This window comes from Electrophorus electricus, unplaced genomic scaffold, assembly GCF_041902795.1.
Source record: "Electrophorus electricus isolate QZ-2024a unplaced genomic scaffold, ASM4190279v1 Scaffold27, whole genome shotgun sequence".
Lineage (NCBI taxonomy): Eukaryota > Metazoa > Chordata > Actinopteri > Gymnotiformes > Gymnotidae > Electrophorus > Electrophorus electricus.
In genome coordinates, this window is record NW_027658550.1 from 616,068 (window position 1) to 637,955 (window position 21,888).

The window sequence follows — 21,888 nt, forward strand, 5'->3', positions numbered from 1 at the left end:
CATGTGCAAGTGGGTCCACCCAAAGTAGCTGATTAAAGCTTTTGGTGGACCTACGGTCTTTCCATTGTCTCTGCATAGCCATGAAAGCCACTAACCATTCACATTATATAAAATGATTCTTGGGAAGTTGAAGGTTCTGGGTGGTTGTATTTCTACAAGCCTTATTAAGTGTCACTATAAAATATCACAGGAGAAATGCTGATGAAATGCCAGGATCAGATTTAGCCTTGGCCTAAATGAACCAATCTTGTCATGGCATATTTGTTGTCATGTTGTGGCAAATCTTGGCCTAAATGTGTCTGCTAAACATTAAGGCTATATATCCAAAATCTGGGCAAGCAGCCAGATCTCTCTACATCTCTCTCTTGCGATCTCTCTCTCATACAAAACACATGTACACATGCATTCTATCACTGGCTGTTTCATAAACCCCCAGACAGTTTCTATCCTCTTACAGGTCAATTCGGAAGCATCTCCAGCAGAATATCAAGAAAGAGGTTGAATGAGACTCCAGGTACACTCTGTCACTTCCAGCGCAATCACATATTTTTTATGACTTTGGAATGTGTGTTGCGGTCATTTTTAGACATCTTTTATTGTGCAAAAATGGAAGGGTTGGCACAATGAAATTGGAGTTCCATGTAAATGGTTGTGTGTATTATTGTGAAAATTAAGTAAATGTAACAAGAACAAGACAGACCAAAACTCAGCTCAACATTAAAATCCAATGATATTGTTTATTATAGAACAGTTAGTTCTTTGATTAGACGATAGAGATTTCATGAGTGCTGATATAGAGTATAATGGTACTCTGCTTTACAAGTGCATTTTATTAACCCTTAATTACAATTGTTATCTATCTTAGATTGTAACATTTGCTGTTATCTCATCAGAGTCACGTCATCAAATGATTTGTCAAAAGACTCATATTTTTCTGTTTGCACAATAAATGGGAACATGCAGATAAATGTACATTATAAAAGTAGCCGGCCTGTGGTAACATAAACCTCCACAAAGTAGCAACCTATGGGAAAATGTTTGTGTTGTTTGGTGACAGTTCAGTACCAGTCCATTTGCGGAGCTATTTGTGTTGACAGAACCAAATAAATTAGTAAATAAACAAACAAATCATAACATATTGTAGATTATTAGTGTTAACTAATAAATGGCACTTGTGGAACTGTTGTATAAAAGCAATATCACATGTGATATTGTTTGATTTAATCTCTGGCAGAACTGGCAGAACAATAAAGGCTAAGTAAAACAATCCACACCCACCTCTTGTAACTTCTAACAAAACTCAGCCTCTTCCCAGTGAGTGACTAAAATGACAATGCAGGGATTTCCAGGATTACAAGGCTTATCAGGGGAGCAAATCAAATACTATAGGCACAACTATATAACATAATCTACCACAGGCACCACCCCTCATCGTATGGATACTGTATAGCAGAATATGGATATGATTATAAGTGTTAATAGAAGTGCCATATGGTAGACTCAGAAGATCCTAATTATTCATCACACTCTCCAGTATATATTTCACTTTTCCCAGTCCTTTTACACAGGGATTCACCTTGACTTATAATTGTGCGTTGCACATGCTTTTCATACATGTGCCAAAAAAGGTAACACCTTGTGTTTCTGTTTGTCAGGGCTCCTTTATCACATAAAACCAGGTTGCGCTGGGTTATCTTATTTCAGACAATGGGCTGCGTGCTGCTAAGGCTTTTTCATGAGATTAAAGGCACTAATGCTTCAGATTGCAGTCATAATTCACAGAGGCCCTTGCGGTTGTGAGTTACAGCTCAACAGAAGTCACTGTGCCACTTTTGCCAGTTACTGAGCCCTTTTGGAAGTGTATGCTGGAGGTTTCTTGCTTCTTGGGGAGGTTACTGTTTCTTTGTTCTGAGCATGATGTCAAGACAACATTATCTTATCCATTGTACAACTTTCAAGTTCTAAAATGTCAGATTGACCCCTTTTTTGTTTCAGTTCATGACAGATATCAGCTGTAAGCATTTATAAACATAGGCAATTTCCTGAGATAGTGAAAAATAAAAATAGAAAAATAGATAGACTGTTTGTAAATGAGAATGTCCTAAAATCTAATCTGAGCTCCCCAGAGTATGAGCAATAATTCTTTTCAAATAGCATTTTGTTTCAGTTCATTCCTTTTAAGAATGAAAGTCTGTGCATTCAGGTAGTGGAAATCAGGGGTAAAATCAGTGGCAGTTTGATCTGCAGTGATAGAGGTGCCTCAATGATCTACAGTGATCATCTTCACACATTTTCAAACAGAAGAATGTGTAGCTGCAGTAGTCTTGACAGTTTGCCAGTTACACTCTGATGTGAATTGACAATGTTTAGGGACAGCTGCCATCATCCACATTTTTAGAATGAATTCTCTTGTTTAGCAAGGGAATTTTGTTGAAGAAATTTTGTACCACAATGATGTGATTATTTTTTATTGAAAGGAACACAGAAATAAATGTCACACTGGAGTAGTGTGTATAAAGCAAAATAATTTATCAGTCATTGCACAGCTTATACTGTGGGTGTCAATACATATAAGGACCTAAAGGTTAAGGCTGAATCTAAGGATATTGTGCTGGGTGGCGTGTCAAAGAAAAGGGTTACACAAGGGAGTATGCCATACTAACAATGACCAATTTTCTATATGATCTAACAGGAATATATATATAAGAAGTGAAAATAAGAATCAGTAACTACAACAGATAGCACCCTTTTACAAAATATTTTTCATATCACAGAAAGGAACTACTAGATTGTATCTCATAAAATTAATACATTTTGGATATATAAATTAAATTTGTTGTATAATCATGTTGTGATTATCCTGTTCCATGTATTTAATTTTTTTAATTAATTCCAGTATTTAATTTTTTACCATACTGATGTCATGACCAAAATAGACTTCTATATCATTAATTTTTTAAACAATAAACCATAAAACATCACATGAAGCGTGTTATTCTTGAAAACATTTACATTTTTTTATTCCAGTTAAAGAAAAAATACTTGGTCAGTTCAGTGCATGGCCCAGCTGACAGCCAAATGTATACACAACATCTTAGCAAAGTCTGCACAGGCTCAACTCCATTATCCTTGTTGATAATATGGCTACAACCATATTTACTTGCTAAACTCCACCTGTCCTCCAGCACTAATGCACCTCAAATGACAGCAGCTTGTGGGCATCATAACTCTAAGCATAACTCATAACACATCAAACAGAATTGGCAAAGCACTTCTCAGCATCTCTGCAGACAGCAAGTGATGAATATATCAGATTGGCTTCCTAGAGTGCTGCTGAGGTCATTCTGTTCTGATTCTGAGTTCAGCTTCATGCCATAAGTCAGTGACCCCTTGTGTGCTCACAGTCTGTTTAAATAGCACCTTGGCAATAAGTGTCACAGAACGCTCATCTCCCGCGAGTCATGTGGTTTGGCCCGCCACGTACAGTTGGGAGGATCCCACACCTGGACCTTGTCCTGTCTGTGTATTTAAGCTGTTTGATGTACTTGGTCTTGTCTGCAATGCTGTGGACCTGTGCTTTGCTGGCATCTTTGCTGAACACACACAACAAGAGAGAAAATGTAAGGATTGGTTTATTGTAATAAAAAGAAATTGAATGTGGTTACAATAAATTTAAAACAACAACAACAACAACAACAACAACAACATAATCACCATCAAAAAGTAGAAAGATTAAAGCAGTTTCAATAGGAACTCATGTTTTTTGCTTTGATTGTTTAAAAATTCACCTGCTGACAATCTGAGGTTGACGGTTTATAGAGGAGGCATACCTCATTCCACCGCAAGGGATATAGCGCCTGCCTCGAGCTGAAGGGGTATCCTGAGGCTTCTCACCCGGGACCTAAATCCACATCAGCATCACTGGGTGATGACTCTCCAGATAATGAAGACCAAATGTTCTTTCATACTTTGTTTCTAACTACTGGGTCTGGGACTGCACTGTGCAATATCTATACCTTACTGTAAATACAATATTTGAACTATTATAATGGGAGATCACAAACTATTTACTAGGAGACAACTGTATTGCCTCATCTTTTTGTACACTGACATCTTTAATATATGATTTTGGCTTAATATATTTGCTGTATATACATACTGCTGTGTACAATGTGTGGTGCCTTGCACTGCTCTGTACTTTAGTATTTGTTTAAAACATTTGTCTACCTTGTCAGCTCTGAGGTGGGTTTCACTAATACTGTGAATAAGTTTAGTGAATAAGCTTTGTTTAGTCAGTAAGCTTACAGCATAGTGGCTGAATGGAATTAAAAATCCTAATCATATATACAAATATATGTGCTGAATTGTCACCTTGGATTTCAGAGTGAGGACAGTGGCCCTGATGGTGGGCAGGTCTTTGGTAGGGATGTACTTTTCCACCATCTTATCAAAGTCGTGATGAGACGAAAGGAACAGTAGCATGCGGCGACCAAAGTACCTGAGACAAATAACAGCCCCGTTCCCATGAGAGAACCATGAGGGAGGAACTTAAGGGTGACTCACAGCACACCAACAAATTGTACCAGTCTACTACATTTACTACAATTAAGCAGAGTCCAATATTTATTAGTATATTTATTTTACCAGGACACAATTCCAGTTGCCAAGACACTCTGTGTCTAAAAAACTTCTATTACTCTACAATTTAGCTGCATTTGCTGACTTCAGAGTGTCATAGTTGGGAGACTAAAAGAATAAACCAAAAGATTACTATCTGGGCATGTGAAAAGCTTTGATAGTTTTCCATCTGATCCTGGTACCAACCTGGTTTCTTGGGAAGAGTCTTGCGCCAATTTGGAGACTGCAGGTAGAATTCGATTAGTCACACCTTTTGTCCCAGACAATAAGCGGTCAGCGCCAATCTTTTCTATCAAAGTAGCCAAATGCTGAGAAGTGCACTTTCTTACTGCAGCATTCAAATGACTTTTGAGGAGAACACAAACGAGAAAAGAGAAGGAAATATTTAAAGGCACTCAAAAAAGTATGACATAATAACAAATATGTAGTAATCTAGTCAATGTATACAGTGCAATGTTTAACTCTTTCATCTTTAAAGTAACTTAATACACTTATCTATGAACTAAAGGCATAATCAAATTATCCTATTCTATTTGATGGCTTTAAAAAAAATCTTTAAGAGGATAAATCAACAAAAATACTGTCCAATGCCAAAAAACATTTCGAAACACCAAAGGATAAGTGAAAATAATAGCAAACAGCAGCCAAAGCGCTCTCATTTGTTGGCCTCTTGACTGCTGCAGCTAGATGAAAGCTATAGCTGAAAGCTAACTGCAAGTTAACTGACCCGAGTCCTCCAGCGAGAAGAGCGTTCATGCTTCGGGTGGGGGTGCAGTTCTGCACCATGCAGTCCAGGGCTGTGTCCACATCCTGCCTAATAAAAGCATTGGACTCTCCTGCTTTGTGGAGGAGGACCTTGGCTGTAGCTTCCACCTCCTGGTCCATACTTTTCTGCAGGCCAGAGTACAACTCTCCCAAGGTCACCACCGCCACGCGTGACACTCCAGAGCGTAGGTTCTGAACCTGGGGGAAGGAAGACATTCCAGCTTGTGTTATGCCAAGAAATGGCTTCATCACTCATTATTACAGTTAAATATGGCATCTAAAATGCCCTTAGATGAAAATTATTTTTATAATAATTTCAAGCATTATACTAACTTTACTGAAAGATCTGTGTAGTTTTTGGCAGCAATGTCTCAATAACATAGGCTGATGGTGTATGACAAAAAATGTAATGGTATTATAGGTTAATTTTAGGAATCAGACAGATTCACAGGAAGTTACAAGGAGTCAGACGCAATAGTGAGCAGATATAGTCACTTACCTCTTGATTAAGAACAAGGCAGACATCATGAAGCCTACTACTAAGCACATCAGAGTGATACCGTGCTAAACTACGCATGAGTATCAGGCCATCAATCTTCTTCTCCCTGTATGAAATATTGGACAAACACAAACTGTAAAAGTAGGTTATCATAACTGAAAAAAGATTATGAAAGAGGGGACAAAAGGAAAAAAGTGATAGTGATAAAATCACTTTACTAATTTCTAAGCATATGTATCATATATGCAGAAAATCATAAATTACTAAACTGTTTTACTTGACCCTAGCCAAATGCGTCATAATTTTACAGGTATGAGATTTACCAGTCATCAGAGCTAAGCAGTCTGAAGCTCTGAGTGACAGCAAGGTCCGGTTTAGAGAACGGCCGCAAAGCCAGCTGCTCATGGGGATTCTTCCTGGGGGTTCCTGGTGTGAGTTCATCTAAAGAGGAATACCGCACCACAAACAAACTGACTACTTATTTTAGGGCTACCAGTTCAACTTTGTTTCAAATCAACTTGACTGCAAAACATAACATTATTCAAGATGGCCAACTACATTTAATGGCCTTGCACAGTATTTTTTCTCCTTACTCAAAATGTTGTATTAGCTGGAAGTATGTGATTATCTTCATACTTCTGCTTCAGTTCAGTAGTTATTGGGCATTGTAGAGTGCATAAAACAACCTCTAATTGTTTTATTTTTTCTATACCGCCTAACTTCTATTTAGGACTTACACTTTATGTGGTGTTATCTTTGATGTCACAGATAACACTAATTGACTATAGGGAATCATAAGCTATGTAATATTGCATATACATGAACTGTGAAATCAACTGACCCTACTACACTTCAATCACTGCACATAGCTCTTTTCAAGGAACAGAGATGACATGTACATACAAATGCTCAGTTTTTGTATACAAACGGGAAAAGGGTTACTCTACATTTTATTCCAGAAAACAAGACCAAATCAAGGTTGCTCAAATTTCTTTCTGGGGTCTAAGTGACACCCAATACAAGAGTTTGTAGCAAGCATTTTACTGTGAAATAATTTGCAAACTGAGCTCAATACAGCTCTAGATTTGCCTGCCGACTATAACTGAAACACAACACCTTTCCCCACACTTACTGGAGGTAATATTGATAAGTTAGTAAGTCTTTGATATTAATTAACAGCCATTGTTTTCATTCGACACTTTATTCAATACCGTAGCAAGTAATGGAAAATATAACAAAACGTTAGTACATGCAAACGTTTGCTAATTTTGTGCAATTTGGGTCAACAAATGTATTTTTTATAACGTTATGATACACCAACACTATTTGAAATTGCCACCAGTCTCTGCCTGTCCCATGTTTAGCTCTCTCCGTGCGTAGTCAAAGCCTGTTAGCTAGACCTGATTAACCAGCCGAATATACGCTAGTTAGCTAACGTTCCTTAATAGCTTTAATGTAAACATGATCAATATGTAATAAATGCACAGATGATATTGCTATAAATGTATTCTTAAAATACGAACTGTGGTGTCCTCTAATTGATTAGTCTATTTAAACACAGCAAGGATTCTGCTGTTGACCAAAATCCCTAATAGCTTTTCACACAGAGGCTGTCAATGAATCCTCTGAGGTCCACGCCCAAACAGCAGAATGGTAAAAGGACAACACTCTTTTTAATGTCGTTTTATGGTTTAAAAAAATGATAGTAGGAAGGTGACTGGAATATTTAACATTCTTTGGAATATATATGGTTGGTTTTTTTTTTGTTTTTTTGCATTTTTAAACAAACAACTGTGCAGGGCCTTTAAAACACAATTGTGTGATACAGCGTTTAGAGCAAATCTATTTACTCAAGAGCAGTGACCATGCATGAAGCGCAGAATAACAGGTGACACTCACCAGAGCAGTTTGAAAGGGGTGGACATGCTCTGTTCAGACTGGGGGCTTGTTGGCGTCGTGGCAGCATGCGTCTGGAAGGAGCCGTGGGAGGGCTGGGATGAATGAAACTTTTGACCAGGCTTCTGGGTGCGTGTGTGCTGTTGGGGCTCGAGGGCAAATCATCCAGGAGTTCAGCCTTCGTGGATGCTAGAACACTACCGTTGCGCTGCAAATCTGATGGGAAGGAGATTAACAGGCTATGGTGACTACAGAGCTTCCATGAGTCTCAGTAAGCACGAGGAGGAGCATTCATTGAGGTCAACCGTTACCTTTCAGAGATGCCGTGTCGTCTGAGCCCACGTCAAATGCCATGTGTCTAAAGTTCTGCTTCAATCGTTGCATGTTCTGCCACTCCCCCTGTATAGGCGGAACTTCTTGCTGCTCCAGACGATGTTGATGCATCTTAACCCTTGCAAACCTAAACGGCTTTACCCTCTCCAACAAATACACATACATGAATAACCACATAGCATCTCTATTCAAGACTGTCAATCAGAACCTGGAGGACCGGACTGAAATTATGCAACGTAGGAGTCAATTTGCATTAAAATCTTATCAAATCGTTATTTTATCAAAATTTTACTGTCAAACTGGCAACAAAGTCATTCCATATCAACAGCACATTCAAAAACCACTGCTGAAGTTAGGAAAGATTAAAGTAAAGGGAATCAATAAATATTAGCAGATTGTTCAATAAAACAAAATAAACATTGTCTCACCGCTGCTTTTTCTGGCTCAGTGCTTTCTTCCGAATCCATATGGCCAGCTGAAACAGCATGGCCATACACCCCAATCAGTGGCTCCCTGGGGGGTTTTCTTACCAACTCCTCCTGTTCTGGGGACAGAGTCACTCCAGGGTAGCAGGGAGCACCAGTGAAGCCAAAAACTCCTGTCATGGTGGTAAAAAAGTGTCAGTTTAAGGCAAAGCCACATCAACCTCTGTGTACTTCACATATGGAGAAACACACCAGTCAAAAGTGAAGGCAGCTGCATTACAATCACAGTAAACAGTTTACATTTTCATCCTGTAATTGGCATCCTTGTTACCAACTATCAAGTTCTTACTCAAAATGTGATTAGATATCACAAAGATATAACAAAGAATAACTGAAAGCAAGACATCCATTCCAGATTAAGTAGAGCTCATGTAAATGTGTGACCCAACAATGATTCAGTTTCTTTTTTTTTTTAAATTGAATCCTGAAATCTTACATTTCAATACAATTTGATATTTCAGTATGATTCATTTTTAATTCTGACACTGCTAAATACTGAAGAGCCAAAAATGCTTTGGCAGTTTCCCACTGAACAAAGACACATTTTCTAAGCAATGTAGCTATGCCCTCACCTGTTTTATCCCCCCATGAGCTGGGGTCCCTGTGACGAGGGATCGTATCTCGCTTGTTGGGCCATGTATTGGACATGGACAGTGAGGAGTTTGCATGGCATCTACGAGGCAGGGTGGGAGTCAGCTGCACTCCCGGAAGAGTGGCCAGAGGGTAGGAGGGCAGCAGAAAAGACCCGGGGGGTGGTGGATTGGAAGGAACTGAAAAGGTGCGCTCTACACTGGGGTTACCAGACAGCAAGCGGTTGGCTTTGGGCAAACCTGTATGGAAAAGAGCATCTATTCTCAAGAGAATCTTCCATGACTATTCATTTGGCAGCAAATAATGTTCAGTAGCTCCTTTCATTTGACACTCAGTGAGTGAAGTTTATGGTCAAGTGATGCCTTGATTCCAATTATTCTATTTAGCAATATTTTACAACAAAACAAATCTATTGCAAAAATTATGCAAATGTGCTATTTTCTACATTTTGTATATATAAATAAAGTAAAATCAACATCAACAAGTCACCTCTGTCAGAATCACTGAGATTAGCTGCTTTTAAAATATCTGGGTCCGCACCAAGGCTACCGCTTCGACAAAGTCTACCCACTGTCTCTCTTTTCCATCCTGGAGCATCGGGCTGGAAAGGCTCTACTGAATCTGGAGAATGAAACAGAAACAGGAAACTTGAGGACAATTTGAAGCATCAGCTCAGCATATGTAACTAATAGGCACACATCAGACTACAAATGCATACCAAAAAACAACTAAACGGTAAACAAAAAGTGAGCAATAGCAATTTAGATTTTATAACTAAAGACTTTAACATAATTTTAAGAAAACTTAATCATATGGTTACATTGTTTACAGGAGACCTCTGTAGGCTCTTCTTGGATTTGAACAGTGCAGGTGGGATCTTTTATCAACAGACTGCAATAAAAGATTCAAGTCTAGTCTTGCCTGCAGTCTTATAATGTCAATGCCAACTAAAATAGGACTTGGTAAAAATCACAAATTCCTTACATCACACAGACCGCTGCAGCACACCAGAGCTCAACACTGGCCTTGTTTCACCCAGCATATTAAAGAAGCCATGTTATATAGATGATTGCGTTTGCAGCCATCTAGATGTGGTATCAGAAGCCAGCAAAGCAACATGACAATGTTTTGTTTGTTTGTTGGGGCGGGTTAAAATAATGACAAAGTGACAACTATAATCAATATACATGTATAGCCAGTATTATACTAAGCTTCTATATCAATGGTAGGAAGCATTATCATCCTAGGCTAAACAAAACTGCCCAACAAATAATGTGTTTCACCGTAAACCCACCCTGCATGTGGGTGGTCATGGTGCCCACTCTAGTGTGCTCTACTCAGTCATCTACAAACATATCACTGCTAAAATTAGTACTGGAGCATGAAATACACTCAAATTCAGACTTCCTCTAGTGTTTCTAATAAATACTACTCCCATGTTTCATAATCCACACACTGCTACATTGTGTTAATGCTTCGGTGTGGATTTTAGGATATTTTTCATGATGCCAAATTTTTTTTCCATAAAGTACAGGAATATTGAAAAGTACTGAAGAACGCCCATATTAATAGCAGCAGTCCGAATACTGATAGAAACCCACTTCAATGTATTCCATGTACTCATACACATTTAAAACTTAACAATGAGTTAACATTTTCATTTCATGTCTTGACCTACATGTTACAAGTCTGGGTGGCATGTTCAAGGACAAATGTCCAGATAAATTAACACACACACACACACGCACGCACGCGCACGCACACACACACACACACACACACTAATTAGCTAGATAATTAGCTGCTAATTTAAGGTGTGAAAATGAAAGCATGAGTAAAGGCAGAAACAGTAAAAGACACAAGAGACATGGGAATACAAATCAACATGTATTTATAGGTTGTATGTTGAAAACCTAGTAAGAAAATAGGACAAATCTAAAATAGAGGACACAAAGAGAAAACAAAGAGACATTTACTTACCAGAGTTTGTGCCACAGTTTTTCTGATTCAGCCTCAAGGAGGTAGTGAGATCTTCCACACTAAACTAAAGCAGCAACAACAAAAAACAGTCCCTTATTATTGAACATTTATAAGTAAGCATGTAGCAAACCATGATATTCCTTTTTTTAAATAGACATCTGTTCTGTTGTAGCTCAGTACACAATGCTTTCTTAACAAAAATGTACAGGACATTGTGCAATTTTATGCAACTAAATTACAATGAAAATAGTACTGAAACAGTTCAACATGAAAAATAATGGGGGTCATGTTATAAAAATGAAGTGACTCAAAACTTACACATTAGGCAAAACAGTTCAGGTCTGCAGAAGGGCAGTAATGTAAGAAGTAATGTTGATGGAAATTGGAATATGGAATAGAAAACAACTTGTAGCCTAACACAAATAAATAAGATTCACAGCTACATAAAGGAAAAAAAAGGTAAAGTAGCTTGTTGAGTTTGGAGCTGCATTCAAAATAGTACATTCTCTCATTTTTAACCTTATTTTTCCTTTTTTGTAATTCTGTGTGTGCATGTAAAATTAACTTCATGAGGTAATCACCCACCTTATCAGATAACTTTGCATTTGATGCACTGCAAGGCTGCTTGTTTACTAAACATGGGAGGAAAGACCTCTCCCAGGGTAGCTTGTTTTTCGCCTTCCTAGCGCTAACTACTCTCTTGTGTGACTGGAGGCCATCTGTAAGAGAACCAAAGCTGCCGTAGCCACTCAGTCGATCCGAATCTGGTTCTGTGTGGTGGCTCTGTGCACTGTTAACTTTCCCTCCATTAATAACCCAGTTCAGGTCAGCTCCAGAGCCAAACTGAGGTATTCGCCTTTGACCAGGCTTGGGGATGACCAGTGCGTATTCCACCATACCATCTGCAGACAATCGGGGGAGAATATGTCTGGCTCTTCGTGCCTGTACTGCAGCCATAAGTCCCTCCACATCTCCAGTGAAGTCCAACCTGTCAATGGCCTTCATGAGTAGCTGTTTTTTTCCTGTGTCAAGACAGCAGTCAAAAACAGCAAAGAGCTCCAGAGCAGCATGTCGGACCCTCTTTTTATTGTCTGCAAGATAAGGAGCCACTACAGAACACAGATTAGGGATATTGAAGTCTTTTCTGGGGTGTGTGAGCATAGCAGCTGTGATGATGTTGATGACATCTTCTCTGACTCTGGAATTTTTGTGCCTTAGCTGTCCTATTACAAGTTCCAAAACTTTCTGTGGACCTACAATCCTCATGAGGTGACGAAAAATATTCATGTACTCATTCCGGGGAACAGTCCGTGCGTCCCCCAAAGTTTTGAGGGCCACACATACAATCTGTTTATAATGTCTGTCCACGGCGTAGTCCAGGTTTTGAACCAGGAGGCTGATAACCTGTAAAGTGCCATACAAGACTTTGAAGTTTGTATCATCCAGAAGTCTACGTAAAAAATTGATGAATTCCACAATACTGTCAGAGGAAACGGTTTTCAAGTCCAGCTCTGAAATAATGTTCTTCAGCTCTTCTACCCGATTTGTTCGGCTCTGGTAGTTCTCGTGATCAAGGAGTTGTTCGTGTAACTCCGGCGATATTAGCGCATAAATCATCATTGATCAGACTCATTGATCCAATCACTGATTTGGAAAAGCAATATAGCCAGTTGGCTAGCTAGCGCACTTCAGCAGCGTGTTGGATAGGTGCTATATCACCAAGTCAGTTTGTCAGGAGCTCAACTTGGAAAGAATCCGTTAGCTAACTAGCTAAGCTAGTTAACCTAGGTTAGCAATCGCAATCGCAGTAACGCTACAGTTCAAGCAACACTGTCCAGTATTGTTGACAATTAGGATATTTACAAAGACTGTGTTCTCCAACAAGAATAAAAAGCACTTTCCTCTTTTGAATTCCAGTACGATCTTGAAAGTTGGGTATATGTAAACACATAGACTTGCTCGGAATTTTCTTCTCAGACCATCGTTCATCACAGTTCATCGTCTGGAATCAAAAAAACACTATGTCAAAAAACAACTGCTTCCATGGTGACGCGAGTTCTCGTAACCGCGAAGATTCGACCTCGCGCGTGAAAATATGGGAATTGTGACCAAATATGCTTGACCGTATTGGACCATAAATTATGTTCATTCAAATGGCCTATAACGATACAACAACTCTTCTTATGTGTAGCTGTTCACAATAACGTTATTCTGCGTCCATATCTCTGTTTAAGGACATTTACATGGTATAAAATCCCAATGGATGTCTGTACTCTAAAAAAAAAGCTCAGCAGGTTTTCTAAATTTCACTCGTATGTCCGTGGTTTGTGGGTAATTTCAAATCTTTTGCATCTTTTGCATCCACACTAAAACAATGTTATGTTCCAGGGTGTATGGAACCCTCCAGATTCCAAACTAAGTTTGGTATTAAATAGAGTTATTTTGTAATTCTGAACTGTAGCTTTTTTGTAGACACCAGATGCATACATTAGTTCTGGGTCTACATAGGTTCAGAGAATCCCAAGTGAAGTTAAAGAAATATATATTTTAGTTTTAGAATTAAGCCTAGAGTGAGCCAATAGTGAACTTTCCCAGATATACCTAATTTAGTGTGTCTGTGTCTTAAACAACCTGGATCTCAACACCACCAAGATGTGGAAATTATAATGTACTTCAGGAAGCATCCTCTTGCACCCTCCTCATTAGTCATTAAGAAACTGGTCAATGCAGTGGAATCCTGCAAATTCATTTCAGATGCAGGATTCTACTATTACAAAGAAAGTACAGAAGCGCAGGTATGTCTTAATCAAAAGCTTAATTACATTTTAGGCTCCACTAATGCACAGTCCAGAAACCAGCTGCAGCATATCATTGAGTGCGCTCAGAAAGTCATCTTTCTCTTTCTCTCTTTTCTCTTTCTCATTCCTTGCTGAGCTTCATCAGTCTAGAAACTCCAAAAGTTCTGCAAATCCCTTCACCTGGATGTCACTTATTTCAGAAACTCCCCAATGGAAAACACTTTAAAGCATTCAAAACCAATACTAACCAGCATCTGACCTGTTTCTTTCCCAATGGCATATCTTTGCTGAACCACAATCCTCTGCAGTCCTGATGAAAACCAGTTCAATTGAATTCAAATTTATTTCTGTAGCACCTTTTACTACATTCATTGTAACAAAACAGCTTTACTGATGTCAGAGTCTGGACCCCCCACTGAGCAAGCCAAAGGTGACATTGGCAAGGTAAAACTATGGGTGTAACAAAGAATCCTCAAGAGGAATCAAGACTTGAAGGAGGTATCTGTCCTTAAATGGTCAACACCAGACAGCACAACAACAAAATAAGCAATGAGATCAAAATATCAGTAAGAAAGGAGTCATTTAGGAGCAAATAGTGATTAGGAATTAGGAAAAACTTAGAAATGTAATTACTGCTGAAGCAATTCACACAGCCTAGTGAACTGTCATGTTTACAAAACTGTACCTTACATGTCACAAATTTTAATTCATTTTGCAAATAGAATTGTATACTGTAAAATGTTTCATTTACTTCTACATATTGTATACGTCTACATCTTGATATTTATCCCCAGTGAAATGTATATACTGCCATTTATACTGTAGTGTGCATGTTGTATTTGGGTTAGCTATTTTCTAGTCTTTCATCAATACGCTTTTGATAACAGGGCTGCTTCTAGCTGGATTTTTTGGTGGCCCATTCCCAAGTAATTAGTGACAATGACGTGTAACTCATGCAACATGGCTGTGTGTTTAACTTCTGCCCTCACTAACAAATGCACACATTTCGTCACACTACAATTTATGAAACAGCATGTTGGATAGACTAATCATGCTTTCTCATTCATGCCATGCCAAACTGGAATCTAGCATAAATATGCTCCAGTCTGATGTGCGATCAGTATAGGATAAAAATTGTACCACTCAGTTAACAGAACAGTTATGTAAATATGCTAGGCGATTGAAATATATTACATTTCTAGTTTCCAGCAGCAGTTATCATATGCCAAAGACTGTATATACATGAAAAAGATCAATAACAAAAACAAATCTTGTCTCAACATCCACAAAGAAGCTCTTACAGCCTACCACAACTAATCACACCACTACCTTATTGTGTAGTGGAACAGAGATTAAAGAGAAAGAGGCGCGTGGTATAAAGCAAATTGAATTATAAACACATACTATATAGGGAAAATGACATTTGTGACATGCACATTTTGAAATGGTAATGTGATTGGGTTGTTTTTTTTTTCTGGAGTGCTATTTAGTGCACCCTTCTCCCGGAAGTTACGCAGACAGAACCTCTTTTGTGTTTGTTTTTCCTGACAAATGCTCAAGGCTTCTGTCACTAGCGTGTTGATCTCCGCTACTGCGATACATTAGACCTCGTTGGCACATCCAAAAGGTTGAATACAGGTAATTAACATCAGTTTCGTAATATTTTCACACTGCTTGATTGTAGTAGAGCGCGCTGGACTAGTTTGTTGCTAACGTTACATAGACAGTCGGCACATCCTGGCAAAGTTTATTTTTAGCAGCAACTGTAGTTAGCTAGCGAGCTTGCGAACATTAACCACAATAGCGAGCCGTTAGCATGTCATCAAGCTAATGGTACCCGTCTAGCTAGCTACCTAGCTAGCATCATCAGGATTCAGACAGGTGATTTGATCTCGGCCATGAGCAGCTACTGTGAATGACCTTCTGATTTTTAACATTTGACTTAAGTATTATTAGATAGATAAATAGATAGATAGATAGCTTTGTAAAGGTCAATAGCTAGGTTGAGCAAAGAACTAAGAAGTAAACGTTTTTAGCAAGATACTTAGAATGTTTATGGTTTTCTTAAAGTGCTGGTAGCTTAACAATTATTTATGGTCTCCTTGCTGTATAATCGCGTTAACTTGGTTCTATCTAGCTAACCTAGCTACGGCGGTAATAAACATTACTGTTAGCTAGCTACTTAGCTATTTTAGCCAGCTCACTCAATGTGTTAACGTTTCATCAGAAGCCAATGCGTTCTAACCGAGTAGGTACGATATTTCCGCTTGTATTTAACTTTAACGTATTAGTCGTTTTTAAAGTTGTTGGCTAACTAACTGATTCAGCCTCAAGGAGGTAGTGAGATCTTCCACACTAAACTAAAGCAGCAACAACAAAAAACAGTCCCTTATTATTGAACATTTATAAGTAAGCATGTAGCTAACCATGATATTCCTTTATTTTAATTGGACATCTGTTCTGTTGTAGCTCAGTACACAATGCTTTCTTAACAAAAATGTACAGGACATTGTGCAATTTTATGCAACTAAATTACAATGAAAATAGTACTGAAACAGTTCAACATGAAAAATAATGGGGGGGGTCATGTTATAAAAATGAAGTGACTCAAAACTTACACATTAGGCAAAACAGTTCAGGTCTGCAGAAGGGCAGTAATGTAAGAAATGTAAGGCTGTAACTTTCATCTTTGGTTATATCTTAAATTTTGTCTATAAAATTTCTAGATTCCTTTGATCAGAACTTCTCAGGGGTCATTTTTTTTCACCAAGAGGTATAAAAACAAGACGGGTGTCTAATTCCACAGTGATAACATTACCCAAGACTTCATAATCTTCTCCCTTCATTAAACATTCGACACACTGTCTACCTGCCTGGTTTCCATAAGCAAAACCACACGGCCCTATTATTAGAGACATTAGAGAGATAGATTGGATAGAATTCAGTTTGAATATATTTTTCACTAAAATGCTTGTGAAACAACTCTAGAAAAGCACACACTGACCCCAGATTATTAAAAACAGTTACATATGTTTTGCACAAAACCCCACCTTTTTACTGTTTGCGTGCTTACAAAGGAGAAATAAGTCAACAGGATGCCATTGCCTCGCTGAGCTTGAAGTAAACACGCAAGGTGATTTTCAGTGGCAAGGAAGAAACAGTTCCCTAAGGTTTCAACAGCTTAATTAAGACAAACTTCACATGCAGGCACAGGGAACAGTGAGACCTTTATCACAATGTCTGCTTTGGGAATATGATAAATTATCTCTTAACGCCAAACAAGACAACCTTTCTAACAATGGAAACTAAATGTTGTAGATATGTTGCCAAGAAACATGTAGTGTTACAAACACTTTGTAGATATTTTAAAGATCATTTTAGTGTGAGTCAATGTTATAATGTTAGCTACACCATGCAAGAAAATTAATCTAAGATAGATACCTAGCTTTACCAATTCAGCTGTATGTAAAATATATTTTAAACATCTTGCACTAATGCTTGGAACATTAGGCGTTTGATTACATCTGTGTCTGCGATTTTGAAAGTGTTTTTATCTTCCCTGTTATATCTACTATAATGCCCCATGTTGTGCAGTTTACCAAAGAGTTTTGGGGTCAGCACATGTCATGAATTACTTTCAGGTGAACAAGATATGTCATACCCTTTTAACCCACTGGTCCCTTTCTGCTTCATGGGAGGTTGTAACCAGAACAGCACACTGTCTCTCTTTTCTCTGACAACCGACCCTCTCTAGTGAATCCTTTCTATTTGTTAGGTCCTACTCTCTGACCAGTCTGTTAAATCAGGGGGGAATCTGGATATGGTGAAGACTTGAGTTTGAAGATAAAACACCTGACAGTACATTAATCCTGTCTAAAAGAATACAAAGTTTAGGTTAGGTTATTTTATTCAACTGCAATTTAGTATTTCAGGTTCTTTCATTTTTAAATCCTTCCAATACAGCTATGGGAGAAGACAGTAGGCTATTCCAAGATTTATCAATTTGGTGGTTTCACACAAATACTACAATATATTGATGGAAATTGGAATATGGAATAGAAAACAACTTGTAGCCTAACACAAATAAATAAGATTCACAGCTACATAAAGAAAAAAAAAGGTAAAGTAGCTTGTTGAGTTTGGAGCTGCATTCAAAATAGTACATTCTCTAATTTTTAACCTTATTTTTCCTTTTTTGTAATTCTGTGTGTGCATGTAAAATTAACTTCATGAGGCAATCATTCACATTATCAGATACCTTTGCATTTGATGCACTGCAAGGCTGCTTGTTTACTAAACATGGGAGGCAAGACCTCTCCCAGGGTAGCTTGTTTTTCGCCTTCCCAGCGCTAACTACTCTCTTGTGTGACTGTTCCATGCTATTACCGTCAAAGTAATAAAGTATTTGAAGGTATATTAGGTCTACGTATACAATTCTGAGATTACTTTTTGTTACGGAGTAGCTACAATAATAAAACCTAGACAGTCAGATCCAGTGCAACTGTAAGTAGCTAGTTAGCTAGCGTTAACCTAATGAACCAGGATAGATAGGTTAGCTAACGTTAGACGGTGTAAAGCCAAACACGCCATCAGTGCTGAGTGTATTTGCCTTAGCTAGCGAGCTAACTACACAGCGGCAAAAGTCATTTGCTGGCTGTAGTGTTTGTAAGTAACACAGTAGCATTTACAATGTAATATTTAAAATTATATCTTGGCTACAAAACACAGCCAGGATCCCCGTTTCGTTGATTTGGTTGGGCTGCCAAGACAACAAAATAGTCCGCTGATGCTTTCGTTAAAGCTACAGTACTCCATCTCATGTCAGTGTCTATTTAGCTGCTATTTTTTTATTAGTTTCTGATAGGATCTTTAGACTACGTCCGATGCTTTTCTTTTGTTTTCGATGCTTTTGAAATTATCTTAAATTACCAGTTCTCTTCTTTTCTATAAGTATGTTTTACATCAAATTCGGAAACGTACAGCCTTGGTGGAAAAAAAAACAACAACTATCGATTATATTTTTGACGAAGATGCTACCTATGAAACTACATTCACAACGGAGCTAGTTATGTAATGTAATGCAATAAATGTAGACCTGTTTTATATAGTCCATGCAACAAAGTTACACAGAATCCTACAATTAGTCTACCTTAAGCAAATCCAAACATTGCTGTGAAAAATCACTTCAGGGATATATTAAATACGTGCCACCACCTATGGTAGACATTTGACGGTTAATAACGCCTAATAAAAATAAACATGTTTTCTTCCAGTAAATTTACATTTACGGCATTTAGCAGACGCTCTTATCCAGAGCGACTTACAAAAGTGCTTTGTCATTTTCTCATAGAATACGTCCTAGTATTCCCAGTACAGTAGGTTAGAGTCCAATATACCAATGATCTAGACTACTGTAGAAATACAGGGATCACTGTAGTAGGAAATCAAGAAACGTGTGTTGGAGCCTTTCGTGAAAAAAAAAACATATAGCTAGGTAGAAGCATGATGCAAAGTTGACTTTGGTATTGACACCAAGAGTTATATATGCAACCAGGTAACTCGGGTTTACTCCTTTGTGCTCTATTGGCCTGTTGTTTCCATTAGGAATTACTTGACGTTTTTGTTGTAGGGTGCTATTCTCTGCTTATCCACTAGAGGGCAATAAAACGCATTTATTCTGAATGAGCCACACTTGACCAATTCGTCAACTAAATGAAATGTGGGTCATGCAAATTTCGCACGTCTGCCTTTCTTGACTTTACACTGGGCGTTTCTGAAATGGCTGTCAAACACAATAGACTTCCTCCGCAACTAGTATTTAATAAGTTATTAAGAGCATGCAGCAGATAGAAGATTTCAGTAAATAGAGGATATTGGTAAAATAAAACCTAAATAAGAGAAAAAAGGAATAGACCAGTGCCAAACCCCAAAAGCCTGTTTTATTTAGCAATCAGAGTAGTTAAAATGTTTTAGGTGCTTTTGTCAAATGCTTGGTTTTAGAGTTAAAGAGTTAATTAATAATTATGCCCTGTGGAAGTTTGTGAGAAGCAGTTTATTTGGGCCTTTCTGAAACTATAAAATCAAGCATTGTACAAGAACCACCTATACCTCAGTTGAATTTCTATCAGTTTACATACTCTCTCTCAGACATATCAAACATCATTTCAAACTGGACTTCCATCGCTAAGCCCAGATCTTTCTCAGGACCAAATCAGTTACATCTACCACTCAATCACTTAGAAGCATATCTTTCAGAAATTAAACTCTGGATGAAACACAACTTTCTTATGTTAAATAGCAACAAGACCGAGCTTATCATAGGCTCAAAATCAATCCTGAGTAAAACTGGTTCTTTCACTCTAACCACTGATGATATAGCTATGTCCCCTTCCCCTGGTTAGAAACCTGGGTGTTATCCTCAGTGCAATTCTTTCATTTGTACATTGTACATTGTGTATATAATCATAATATACATATATTGTACATACATTGTTAATATATTTTGTACATACATAGAAAATATATATTTATCTGTATATATATTTTTTTTCTCTATGCACCCCTGGTTCTCTTCCTCAGTTTGGACAGAGCACTCTCCACCATTTCACTGCGTGTTATACTGTGTATGACTATGTATGTGACGAATAAACCGAACTTGAACTTGAACTTGGCACCCATGTTCATGCTACTGTTAAGATGTACTTCTTTCACCTGTAATATTACTAAAATCCAAAATCCGTCTGCTAATAAATCTCTCATTCATGCTTTCATCTCTAGCCTCTCAGACTACTGAAACACTGTCCTTGCAGGCATTAGCCCTTCTCTCCTTCACAAGCTTCAGATGGGTCAGAAATCTGCTGCCTGTCTTCTCATTCAATCCCAGGTACACCAGCACATTACACCCATCCTCCAGGATTTTCACTGGCTTCCTGTTAAGTACCACATTCATTTCAAATCTTCCTTTTCAAATACAAAGCTCTCCATCGTCCAACACCTAAACTATCTGATCTTTTTGACTACAAACCCAATCGCTCTATCAGATCTTCTTCTGCCGGGCTCCTTACTGTTCTACACCCAACCTTCATAGCTTTGTTGATCAGGCATTATTATTATTATTATTATTATTATTATTATTATTATTATTATTATTATTATTATTATTATTATTATTTTAACATCATCATCATTACCATCACCATTGGAGCATTACCTTATGTCTTAGCAGTGTCTCAAGAAAGCAGAGATGCTTAAACGCATGCAGAGGAATAAGGATAAAAGGCACAAATAAAGTGAAAACCAGAAACAGACTTAGTTCATTATTTCCATTTACTCAGAAATAATGAAATAAGAAATAATGTACAATTGTACTGATTGCAATCCCACAGTTGTTTACCAACAATTATGTACATACTGTACTTTATACTGGTGTGATTCCTTCATTCACACTGTATTTGGGCAGAGAGCTAATGAAACATAATAAAGTGAGGAACACTAGCAAACACTGAGTCAAGTATAAAAAAAAAATGGTATGTTAAAAAAAATTCCTAGTTATGATTTCACTTTATTTTTTTATGGTTGATGCATCTTCATAAGTGCATTACTGACAAGCTTTAGTCAGAGAGGACATAAATATCTTGGTGACTTTGTCCAAGTCTTGGTGTGTTTCATAGAGAAAGCTTTGTTTTCAACATGGCTACATGTTGGCTACTATACTGAAAAAGCTTACAATGCCTCCAGAATACATGGCTCCAGTATTCATTTGAATGTTATAGCAAAGGGGATATTAAATTAGAGAAAATGTATAACTGAATATTACTGTTTTGGATTATATAATTATTTAACGTTTGAACCCTGAATACAACATAAATTATACAGCAGTTACAAAAAAAGTCAAATGGGCTAG